The sequence below is a fragment of the Orcinus orca genome, chromosome 18 (assembly GCF_937001465.1).
Source record: "Orcinus orca chromosome 18, mOrcOrc1.1, whole genome shotgun sequence".
Lineage (NCBI taxonomy): Eukaryota > Metazoa > Chordata > Mammalia > Artiodactyla > Delphinidae > Orcinus > Orcinus orca.
Window position 1 is genome coordinate 43,611,301 of NC_064576.1, and position 13,749 is coordinate 43,625,049.

A 13,749-nucleotide genomic window follows, 5' to 3' on the forward strand; every position below is an offset into this window, starting at 1 on the left:
CTACAAAGAAAATAATGCATTATGAAAAGTAACCCAGGTACAACACAATCATTTGGAAGGTGGTGGTTAGACAGTCTTTGCAAAGTGATCTCAAACATATTTCTATTTCTCCTGAATTAAAATTAGTGTCATTTCCTTGAAGTAAGCATACTTATTTTTTAATCATGTAGTCTTAGAATAACTATATTATCATGTAGTCTTCAAATAACTGTATTTTATAAAGGATTACATTGCAAATCTTAGTATAACCTACAAATTTCCTTTTGTTTTTCTGAAAAACTGTGGAGAATAAAAAAACCACAAAACCAATGTGCCAGTCTATTATAGAGTATATATATTTTGTTTTGTTTTGTTTCTTATTAGGTACATTTGTAAAATAAAACAAATTAAAACCACAAGCACACATTTTTGTCTAATCTAATTCTTTCTATGTCAAATTGCCACACCTTGTGAAAAAAAGTAATAGACATGATTTATCTTAATATTAGTAAGACATATTTATTAATTCTGAAACAGTCTTTCCAGTGATTTACCAAATAAAATTGAATTACTTTGTACCTACAAAAGGAGTCCAAGAGAGTGAAAATGAACGGATCAAAATAATGTGGAGGTTATACTGACACCTGTTTTCCAAAAAAATTTTATGTCTAGAAAAAAATATTATTCAATGTTTTAAAACTAATATGAGTTTACTAATTAAACTCCAAATGACAAGAAATTAAGAAGAAATGCCAAAATGTTAGAGAAAAGAAATATAATTTGAAATGACTATGACTAATTGGATTTTTAAATTTTTTTCTAGTTCTACATCTGGATAAAGTGTGAAGGATTTTGAATCCGTTGGAAAATATAATTTTCCCCCATTTACTGGCTTAGCTGGTGTTCCTGATATAGACAGAACGTATGCCACTTTCCCCAATGTTTTCTTCTTGCCATTCCTGTCTCACAGCTCAGGAGTGATCAAAATTGGGCTGAATGACTTTCGAGTCAGGAGAAAAGAAGTAGCTGTATATACAGTGTCCACATATCTGAACAAAACTGAATCACTTATTTATTATTCCTTATGTTTCAAACACAGAGATGTCACTGATCCTGATTTTAAATATAGGAATGTATTACATTTCGGTGAAATTAATGACTGATTATTTTCCTTCTTTCTTTTTTGCTTTAACTTTTTTTCTTTTGTTTTATAATTTAAATTTTTTTAATCAAGATTTTTGAAAGTTAAATTTGACATTTTAGGAGAATTAGACAAGTAGTTTCAATCTCCAGCAAGAATTTGTACCTATTTTTATTATTAAAAAAAGTGACAGAGGGCTTCCCTGGTGGCGCAGCGGTTGAGAGTCTGCCTGCCGATGCGGGAGACACGGATTCGTGCCCCGGTCCAGGAGGATCCCGCATGCCGCGGAGCGGCTGGGCCATGGCCTCTGGGCCTGCGCGTCCGGAGCCTGTGCTCCGCAAAGGGAGAGGCCACAGCGGTGAGAGGCCCGCGTACGGCAAAAAAAAAAAAAAAAAAAAAAAAAAAGTGACAGAAAATACATGATTTTCTCAAGTGCCTATATAAATATATTAACATGGGGATATCTTTAAGTAAATAATACCAGGTACATATGTATTATCTACATGTGTAGAAAATTTATAAAAAGATAAAAGAGAAAAGATAAATCTAAAATGATTAACTTTTATTACACCAAAGAAGTTGGACTGTTTATGAGACTTTAGAAACATTTATCATGTTTTAATTTTGCACAGTTTAAATTCTCAAGATGTATTAGAATTGATTTTTTTAATTTAACTTAAAAAAAGTTAAATTTAGTGTTAAGCAGAACTGATTTTGTTGAAGATGTGGTAGGGTACAGTTCTAGAATTTCTGTCTCAGAATCACACAGGTTGGAATCTTGTTTGTGACAGGAGCACAACATAAAATGTAAAATGTTCATCTCAACTAATAAAAAGGAATACATTTTCATCAGATACTTTTCTTCAAAAATGCAACAATTCCTCACACTATTTCTACATCTGAAATAGAGACATTTCACTTAATGTCAATGGCACTGTGTGAATAATTCAGAGGAATTTAACATTAATTGTTTTGTAACAACTTTAAAAATTTAAAAATTATTACATTTTACATGAAAATATAGGTATTGTGGTAACATTAAATTATGTACATATTCTTTACATTAAATACAAATTTAGTGAAATTGTTCATCATTAAATTGTGTTTAGCTAGGCATTGATACTTAGTTAATTTTAAACATAAACACTAAAATTAATAGAGCAAGATCACAAAAGAAATTGTTTCCTGGCATCTTCTGTTTACACACACAATAAGACAATATCTATAAGAATATTGATTTTATAAAATTATCATAAATATAGCCTACAGCCAGGAGACATTCACTTAAATATTTATTGAATAGCACTATTGTCATGACCCACAATGCATTATCCATAGGCATTCTGGGATCACAACAGCATGCCACTGGGGAAAAGGCTGGAACTTTCTGCTGCTGGGGCTAGGGGATATTATCTGACTAAAATTTGGCACACGGAAATGGTTATTTATTTCAATGAAAACAATCACTGTATGTATTAGTGAGGGTTTAGGAGTCGTTAAAAACAAAAAACTTTTTTTGCCTTTGGAGCATATTGCTTACATCAGTGAAAAAAAGAAAGAAAAAAGGAAGGAAGGAAGGAAGGGAGGAAGGAAGGAAGGAAGGAAGAAAGGAAATGAGAAAGAATTAAATATCCTTCTTAATATAGAATTACAGAATCAGATAGACTTTCTCATCCACTCACAGGCAGCTTTCTAGGACTGCTGTAGCATCAATCACTTGTCTTCCCCTGATATGTAGGAACAGAGAAGAATCAACCTTTCCAGTGCTTAGCTAAGCTCCCAAGAAAAAGAAGAGATGAAAGGGCAAAGTTATACTTGCCTCACTTCTTTTCCCAAACTGAGCTTTAGTAAATTACTCCTCCTATGAAGTGAGTAAAGGAGGTGACAGACAGGGGTCAGAACTTCAATGTTAATGAGTGGCCCTGCTCATGAGAAAAATATCAGGAGTAGAGGAAGTGTTTCCCCCAATATCTTGTCTGTTTGGGGAAGGCGTGTGTTTGGGGTGGTTGTATGAGGACAGTGATGAACCTTGTTTTGAACCATTATGGCGAGAATTGCCTAAGGATGTATAATAGGTCATGGCAGGGAAGGCTCTGTGAGCTTTCCAGTCTTCATTGCCTATAGTTGAAGGAGTTGGACAGGAAAGATATTACTGTTTACTCTGCGCAAGGCAGAACCCTGGGAAACTGAATATATAAAGAGATAGACCCAGCTTCCACTGTCTGGGTGTATATATCCCACAAGTGCTAAGGCATAAACAGACATTCCTCCTCTCTGGAATGCCCTGGACCCTATTTGTTCTAAAATCTCTTGTCTTCTTCAAAGCCTAGGCATACCTTCTTTGTAAAGCCATTTCTGACCCCTCTAGGAAGTACTTAGTGTTTGCTTTGTGAACTCATGTTGATAGTATAAAATTCTAGTGCAGGGGTTATCAAATTGCATTGCATGATACACATTTCAGTTGGGTGAAAAGTTCTGTTTCTCAGTGCCAGAAAACTTGTCATATTTATTCTACTTAAAAAAAAAAAAGGGATGCCTAGCAGAAGGCTTTACATATGACAGCTCTGTATGTTTATTTGTCTGATTAATTGATTAAGTTGTAACACAAGGAGAGGGAAGGACACAGCATCTGGCTTGAGTGGGTCAAAGAAAATTTTATGTACACTAGAAGAGGTATTAGGGTTACACTTTTGTGCATAGAGAGAATTTGACCCAATAACAAAGAAGAATAGAGTAAGGGCACAGGAAACTGCTTGAGGAAAAGAACGGGAAGCAAAAGTTGCAAGAATGTACAGCAAATGTGCAGGAGTTCAAGTTGATTGCTAACTAAGTTGTGATGCAAAATAAGAGAGGAGACAAAAACAGAGAGCTTTGAATGCTAAGCTAAGGAATAGGGTAAAATATCCTTTAGCTAATAAAGGGTCACTGAATAGGAAATAGAGATGATCAAAGTTGTAATTTAACAGGAATCTAAATTTGAGAGGTCTTTTAAAAGTCTCCCATAATAGTTCAGGTGAGAAGTAATAAGTTCTGGGATTAGTGGATTTATTAGAACTATGGAAGTAGTGGCCACGGGAAGTGAGAATATAGAACAACTCTGAGAGATACTATTGAATTAAAATCAGTAAATGTGACATTGATTGATCATTTCACTCAGCACCCTTCAATGGTTGTCATCCACTGCGCTCAGCATAAATTTCAGAATCTTTATCTTGACCTACAAAATCCTTAATGATGTGACCCTTTCTTACATTTTTATCTCCCATCATCTTGTGTTACTTTCTCCACCCCTTCTACACTTGCTTCGTCCATAATAATTTCCTCATAATTTTTCTAAAGCTTCTGGTTCTTTTCTCTAAGTGATTTCACACAGACAATAAATTCTCCTGGAATGTTCCTATTTCTATTGACCTGTCTAACTCTTATATATACTTCAGGTTTCAAGAGAAACTATCCTTCCTCAAAGGAGACTCTCCTGGGTCTTCTGGGTATCCTGTCCATAGCACCATGATGTTTCATTTATAGCCGTTATCACTATGGTGCAGTGTGTGTGTGTTTAGTTGTTTTATGGAGATTATTTGGGTCTCCTTTTCCTCCTATAACACCATTAATAAATGGGTTTTATACATTTAATGCATCATACATGTAGCCCCTATGCCTAGTGCAGTATTTGGCACAGAGAAAGTAATCAATAATACATTTTAATAAATTAATGAGATGGAGAAACTCTCCAACATCTTTTAATTTAGCAGTAGAAATTATCTCTCTGTTTCAAGTATGCTCAGGTTAGTCTCCATAAAAGAAATATTATTTATAATGAAGTTGTCAAAAAGATTCAGAGGTTCATTAGCCTATCTATTGCATCTATCTATCTATCTATCTATCTATCATCTATCTATCTATCTGTAATCTTTCCCAGAATGATAGCCCATTGTATATGGAGTTGAAGTGATTACTATATTACTAAGATCATTTAAAGAGTGAAAAGAAGAAACTAACTCATACCCACATTTATAAAGTAAGATGGGGGGGTCATAAGAAAAGGTCATGAAGAAGAAAGGAAGGAGAGTTAGTAAATGAATCAGAAAAAAATATATACTTTGGGAGAATATTAGAAGGCATATGGATAGCACTGGGGGATGAGAGAGTAGGACACTCTTTGGTAATATTCAAGTGGCTTCATACACCAGTGAGAGAAGAAGACTACAGGAAATGAATAACTAGATAGTCAAAGGAGTCAGCAAGTATTAGCATGTTTAGCTTGTTTCTTGTCATGAGTGAGATAAAACTTGAACTCATATTAAAGACTATTTCTATTCAAAATATGGGAATTCACATAACGTGTTGTCAATTTACATGGATTGCTCTTCTAATTGTCCCCTTTCTTCAGTGTCATACCCAGAATGTCCCTAGGGTCTCACTGTGACACCCTGGGTATTACATTTTTAATCATATTGAATAAGTGGGGCATAGTTAAGCATGAGTAATTTTATTTTTACTTTTTAAAGATCTGTTAAAACCATGTTCTAGACGTTTTTCTCTTGGGCCCTTAAATAAAATTTTCATCAGGTATCATTGCTTTTCTAGCTCATGTCAATCACAAGTAAAATTTCATTTTAGTAACTTATTAAATAATCCTTTTTTTCTAATTTAGAACTTTATTTTAAAATTCAGTTTAAAGTTTCTTCCTAATTCCAATTCAGTGCTGCTTCGGGTCAGAAAGCTTACATGTGGGAAAAGTTGTTTCTTTTTCCTTCTTTCCATATTTTCCTATCCTATTCTACATTTGCTATTTTGGGCCCCTCTGGGTTGAAACATGGGGATAGGGAGACGGAGGAACAATAAGAGGCTAAACAGTTCTTATCTGAATGACAGGAGATGTCTTTTGGTGCTTGTACCCTCTTCACAGCAAATGTTGTAGCTGTGCTTTTCAACTTCTGATAGAATTGCATTTTCCCTGACATTACAATGCTCCCTGTGGCTGGCAACGTTCTGCTCTCTCCTCAGCCCTCAGACTTCCAGAAATCTCTCCTTCTTTAAACCTCTAGGCAGTCGTTTAGATCTCCCTTAGACTGATCCTAGAGAAATTCTCTTGCTCAATTCTCTATGGTTCATAAGAAATATACTTGTTATAGAATGCAGACATAACTTCCCCATGCTATTTTTCTTCCCTACATTGCCAGAAAATGGCAACCCCCATATACAACTTTCATACTAAGACTTCTCCAGGCAGGAGTCAAATAGTATCTCAGTGTCTCTTGAACTTCAGGAAACACATAGCAAGCTGTCAAGTGATGTCTTAAAACTTTCCTACATTTTTTTAAGAAAAGGGAGAAACAACTTTCTCCATTCCGAAAAGAGTACTGAAGCCAGGAATCCGAAATCCTCTGTCCCAGATGGATTTTTCAACTTTCAGTTCATATGCAGACCAGAGGCAGCAGAACCCATTTCACCACTAAATATGCCTTTAGTAGGTGGAACACCACTTTAGTTTAGAATCCGAGGGTACTTTGAATTTATTAAATTGTCCTTGACTTTTGGGGCATTAGCCAAAACTGAGATTGAAAAGAAAAATCTGATTTTAACTGTCGTATATTGTGTTACCAGGAAAAAAAATCAGCTGTCAGTTTTCACTGTGCCTTATTTCCCTGTTTCTCTTACATAAATATATATATATATATGCTATTTCAAATTCTGTTTTGAGCCTTGCTCTATATCTGCTTGTCATATGATTTTGATTATCCCTGTCATGCAATATGTAGGTTACATGTTTTCAGATCATATTGTCATATTTTAACTAAAAATATTGAATTGATTTTCCTAACTTTATACATAGAAAGCAAATCTTTGGTTTTCTATATTTTCCTGATATATAGCCTGATCCATGTAATATAAAAAAAAATATTTCTTACTGACTATAATTAACACTCAACTCTTCACTTACTCTTTTATTGCTCTTTCAAAAGCAGGCTATGTGAGCACATGTGTGTTCATATTTGTTGAAATTACTTCCTAGGCCCAAGATGGAGCTGCTCCTGCCGGGGGTGCCACATCAGCAAACTGAAACTTAGATAACTTTCTGTCCTTGTAAATGTTTCGCTTGACCAGAAACACAGTCTATCCAGTCAGCCAGTCCCTAAACCTGGAGCCAGCTCTGGGCTCTACACTTATTTTCTTCTTCCTTCTCACCCCAAACAAGGTTGACTACATGGCCTTAGCCAATCAGATATTTTCTCTTTATCTTCCTTTTTTTTCACTCTCTACCCAGTAAAAGCTTTCTGCTTTCTGCCCCTTTTTGCAGTTCTCTGGACCCTTGAAAACTGAAATTATCTGCTTCTTGAAGTGCTAAATAAAGTTTGTTTGTACCACCTAAACTGTCCTCTTTAATCATTTTTAACAGTTTTTGGTGATGAGGAATCACCAAAGCTGGCTGCTATGACCTGGAGGACAAAAAGATGGGCAGGCAATGCACCTGCTAATCCTTTGGGTTCCCTCTTCTCATTACCGAGGGCTGTGAATAAGTCACTCTCAGATCCGAGCTCCACTCCTTTGCATGCAGCTTTCCAATCCAAGAAACCTTTACTTAAATATATATATATATATTCACGGAAATGTTCTCGGGTCCCCAAAGGTCCTGGGCTAGTTATATTGAAGTTCACAATGGGTGGTGGCCATTAGAGGGACTCACAAAGCCTGGATATAAATCTATAGCATAAACTCCTGGGTGATTTAGGAAACTAAATTAAGACAAGAAATTCATACTGTTTTGATCAATGGCACATCAAAATCTAAGCAGGCATAAATGGGACTACTAAAAACCATTAGGTGTCTGCCACTATAAAGAAATCTTCTCCTAAAAGGATTAACAGATCTATTGCTAATGGGAATCTCAGAAGCCAAAGCCAAAAAATTTGTGGGTATGAGTTGAGCACTTAAGGCTGTTAGATTGCTTGCTACCTAACTCTAAGACTCCTAGGTTAGAATAAGTTGGTTATAGCATGTGTTAGGTTGACACTAGGTCACCTGCCAATCTCAAGAAAGTTTTCATGCAATGAGGTACACTAAAATACCACAAAACCATTAACCTGGAGGCATATTCCTCTTTGGTATTAATTTTGCTCTGCAACACACAAGGCTTAGCTTAAAAAAATGGAATCCTCAGGTTTCAGAGAATTAAGTCCACCACCTTTTGACACACCTGCTTATTTTATGTCTAAGAACTTGGTCCTGGAAGCTGTAGATATCTACACAAATAGCAAAATCTTAGTGAGAGAAACTAGAATTACAATGGCCATTATGGGGAATGTTCTAATAAGACAAGATCATCCATTTAAGACATACACTTGAAAGCAAGGGTTCCCAAATCAAACAAACAGAATAGGATATTTATTTTAATTGGTATGCAGAATACTCCAAAAGTCTTCGAGGTTCCAATACAGTTTTATTGAAAGATTCATTGCAAAAGGCTAATGAAAAATTAAAGACACAAGAGGTACCTAAAGCAAAAGACTCTAAGACTGACTCTTACTACTCCCCTTTGTCCTCCTTTACTTTACTCTCATCTGCTTATCCTGTATCTGAATTGCCTTTCTACTCTGAAGAGACCACAGACTATTAAAAAGTCCACCAAGTTATTGGCTTTACAACTGCAATGCCTCCAAAGCCAGAAACTTAAGACAACACATGAGCCTCCCTGGTTCCACCCTCCCAGGGAGTCCATCATCAAAATACTCGTCCACAAATCAGTTCTCTCATTTGCCATCAACCAGGACACTGGAAAAGATTGTTTTCAAAGGTTTTGTCAAATCCTTTCACACCAGCTGGAATGTCCCCATATCCACCCTCAAAGGAGGGTCCCGTCCCTAAGGTTGACGGGGCTCTGAGGGATTCTCGTAAACTGCTGCCAGGTCCCTTAAACAGCCGAGGGAAAACTAAAATTAAAATTAATGGAAAATGTTGGTAGATGCCAGAGCTACACTCTCTAAACACCACTTGCTCTGAAGCCTGCAGATGGAATCCTAGGAAAACTGGCAGACTCCAGCCAAAGATGAGAATTCTTCTCAGAGTCAGCTCTCCTGGATCTTTGCAGTGCTCAGTCAACAGAGGAAGTAAAAGTTTATGTTGCTGCTTACTGGTTGCTGATCTTTTTCTCTCCCAGGGACAGCTATTGTCTTCTTGTTTGTCTTGTCCTTTTGTGTCTTGAGAACTCAGCGTTGCTTTCTTCCTGCCTGAAAGCATGCGGATTGTCAGTTCTTGTGTATGCAGACAGCACTACTGTCCAATTGGAGGCCCAAAAGTATGGCTGACAGAAATGTGGGTTGCATCCCATTTTGTCTAGATAAGGCTAGACAAAAATGTGTGTTGTGCTCCATTTGCAGCTAGGGTCCTATCAATGAGTGCCAGCTCTCAGGGAAATTGTCTAAGTCTTTCTTTCTTTTGACAATCTTTGGGAGTGGTCATGAATTTTGGGAGGGGAGTATATTTGCACCCTATTTGGGGGTATCTTTTGCGTCATGGGGTTCTTCAATACTGACTGGAAGATTTACTGTTTGTCCTGGCTGAAAGCTAAGATATTTTAAATGATTTTTTTTTTAAGTAGCTCTATGATCATTTGCCCAAATTGAAAGCTGATATTCAGAGCCCAAAAGGAACTTTTTTGTTTTGTTTTGTTTTGTTTTGTTTTTAAGGTTTCTCCCCTTGGCTAAATAAAACTATGTACATAGAGGGAAAGAAAAACATTCCAAAGACAAAGGACTCTAAATCTAGAATCTAAAAATCTTTTGACTTCTATCTTAAATAAAGTCCTTTTCTCTGATCTAAAGAAGTAAATTGAAGATAATGTAGTTGGATGGGTGGGTCATTCCCTTCATATCATTTTGAATGCAACAATTTTAGGGAGAATTAAAAAAAAAACTGTCCTACAAATTGAGGACAGTATAGACAACTTGTCTTACAAATTGAGTTTATTCAAGAACAGAGAAAGCCTGTCTGTTCTTCTTGCCAATCTCAAAATCTCTCCTATTTATCTCAAAAGACTTGTACATATTATAAAAATTCTGGACTTAGGACACAAGAGTCTTTCTGGGGGGAACTTGCATTCTTTCTCTGTGCCTAGGAGATGTCAATGTTCTACCAAGTCTACTCTAGGAACTGGAGATGATCTCTTTGAAATGCAAACTTCAGGGAGATAATTCTTATCAAAAGGAAAAAAGAGTGGAGAGGGGACACCATGAGGAAATTAGTCAAATGAGAAATCTTAAACTTCCCTCCACAAATAGTAGGAAGTTTAAGCCATCTGAGAAGGTAACCTTAATTTATTCCATCTGCCAGAAACACAATTTGAATCCAATTGTTCTTCTGTAAGCGAGTTTCATATTATTGCACCCACCACATGGCTAAAATTTTAAAAGGAAAGCTATAGGATCTCTGCATCTGTCTGTATGTTTATGTACGTCTGTGTATTTATGCTATTAAGTATGTGTTTTTTTCTACCTTTGAATGGTATTACCAAAATTAATCTGTAAAAAGTCCTATTTAATTGGCTTAAAGAAATTTAAGCATTTATATAAATCAAGTATACTCTCAGAAATGTAGAAAGTAACCCAAACTTTTTTTCAGGTTCACATAATATAGGGTAATTTTGGGGGGAAAATAAACTAGTTTAAGTTTGCTGTCTTCATTAAAACAGACATGTTTTTACAGTTATCAATATCAAATATAATTCAGACATATGGCATTTATCCTACGTAAGTTTACTAAAAGTCAAATAGGCTCATGTTATCACTGTGACAGAATTTGTCAACAAAAAAAAATAAGATGATGGTTAGCCATTTAACGACTCATGAAACTTTCATGAGTAATCTAAGCATAATTTCTAAAATAAGTAAATTCAACAGATGAAAGTTAAAAGTTTATAAGTTAAATTTTCAACAATAATTATGCTTTGTGGTATGTCTCCTTGAAAATAGTTTACAAAATCTTTTTGTTAGCTTGAAACATTAAAGTTATACTGAGATAAGTTAAATGATAGATATTCATTGAATATCTTGATGATTTCCAAATAAGATAAAATACTGAAACATTAATTACTGAACATAGTTTTTTCTACATTTGGCTTCCTTGTACAGAAGAACTAAAGATATTTGGGTCTATAGGTAAATATGTTTTCTTCACTATAGGGAAGAATATACCTCTAGAAATTATAAAATGTATTTATAAATTTGTCACTCCACAGAATGCTACTGTAATGGACATTCCACAATTTCTTACTTCTTAGTTTTCATTAGGAAATAAGGACTCTAAGGGTCAATAATTATAATCCACTGAAACTATTTAGAAATAATAAGGGTGAAAGAAACAGTTGTGTATGAAAGGTAAGAAAATAGAATGTGTTTTTTGGATAAGAAAAGGTATGGGGGGCGTGTTATTATAGAGGGGGCGGTAAGAGAAAAAAGAAAGTAATTTTGTCCTAAAGTATAATTATTAGTTGTTCCAGAATGAGAAAGAGGAAAAATCTTGAACAAAATCTGAATAAATGTAAAAAGGTTTAGAAGTTTTGTGTAAAAGAAATCTTGAGAAAGGAATTTTATGTGTGGTCAAGCTGGCAAATATCAAAATGGACTCATATTTAAGAGTATTTTTAACATAAATTTTAATATGAAAAGTACACTGGTGCAAAATTAGAATTGGTTTTCTCTCTGTTAAAAGAAAAAACTTTTGGGCTTCCTTGGAGGTGCAGTGGTTGAGAGTCCGCCTGCCGATGGAGGGGACACGGGTTCGTGCCCCGGTCCAGGAAGATCCCATATGCAGCGGAGCGGCTGGACCTGTGAGCCGTGGCCGCTGAGCCTGCGCGTTTGGAGCCTGTGCTCCGCAACGGGAGAGGCCACAACAGTGAGAGGCCCGCGTACCACAAAAAAAAAAGAAAAAACTCTAATATTATTGGCCTGCTCTTAATAAGAAATTATAAACATAGTATGCTTGTTTATCTTTTAAGTAATCTGCCTGGTAAGCAAAGATTTTGTGTTTTAACAAAATAATTTACTGTCCTTCATGTTGTCTTTATCAGGTCTTTGATTACTTAAGAAAGCCCAGTCTTATTATTATTAAAGAGCTAAGTATTTTTCTTGCAACTATATACTTTTCTGGATTTACCTTTGAAGTCTTTAATTGTCACTTTGGTTAAATGAATATTTTTGAGAAAACTCCCCAAATTTAAATTCTAAATAAAATCTTTGGACCTTGAAATAACTTTGGGATTTTTCAGAGGGTTCCTGGAACATTTGAGAAGTTTTGTTTTCTCTCCATACGAAAAGAGAAATATTAAACTAATTAGGCTTACTTGATACATTAAATTACATAGGAAGATGTCCTATAAGAATAGATGCTTAGCCTTCTCAGGTTATATGGTGTATTTTATTAACATAAATGTGCTGAAAATTTTATAAAATTCCTAACATTCTGATATGTCCTGGGATAAGATTATCAGTCATAATTTCAGTTATTATCTTAAGATGTTGTATATTAAAGAAATAACCAAATCTCTTTGTCAATTCCATTATAATAAACTCTCATCAGATCTTTAGCAATGGGCATTTTTAAAGTCTTCTGTAATTTAAGGACTGTTATTGTTTTCCTCTGATGCAAAATTGAGATTTGTAGAAAGGACTCTACTAAACACTTGACCACTGACATTACTGTCAAATTACAAAGTATCAAACCTTGGGTGCATATTTCAAAACTGAAGAAAACTCCACTTGACATCTGGTCTTGTATAAACTCCAGAAACCTCAAAGTCAAATTGACTAGGAGGAAAAGTAGCTGATGTCAAGGTGGCCGCTTCTTCCCAAGATGTCTGATCTAGAACACTTCTTTCCATTCTTATGTCCCTTTCTGACCATCTTTTTCCTAATTCTTATACCATGAAAGTCTTTATGATTCTTTTTTCCATATTTTCCTTGCCCAGGTCTGAGAAAACAATATCAAGTTTCACGTATCTCGAGCCATTGCAAAGGAAGGGCATCCAACCTCCAATTGACTGTTGGATTTGCTGTGACACTGGTGGTGCTGTAGTTCTTTCTGCTCATCACTCACTTCTCCCTGATTTCCAATGCCCCAGAATAGCTCGATAAATGCTTCTTGGAAAGTAGAGATACAGTTACAGGAAATCCTAGCTGGTTTGAGTCATGGGGATGTTGGCTCAGGAGTGCTCACCAAACCATGGGCATTATTATGTTTCTAATAATTATTGTCTCTTTAATATACTTTGTTCTAAAAAAGTTTTAAATCCACATGGGCAACCATTGACCAACCAGCCAACAGATGGTATGTTTCTGACTGGATCAACAAAAAAGAACAGAAGTTAACCAACTCCCAAGAATATGAGCCTGACATGGTCTTTTGTAAACACTACACTGAGACCTGAAGAGACAATGGTAACAGAGAGTCACTCTAAGACCAACATATCAAGCCTCTTGAATGGTCAAGAGGATGATCCAGAGTGGGGACTGTTGAAATAACTTAGGCTCAAAGTGGAGCTGCTCCTGCTGGGGGTGTCACATCAGCAAACTGAAGCTTAGATAAATTTCTGTCCCTATAAATGCTTTGGTTGACCAGAAAAAAGTCTATTCAGT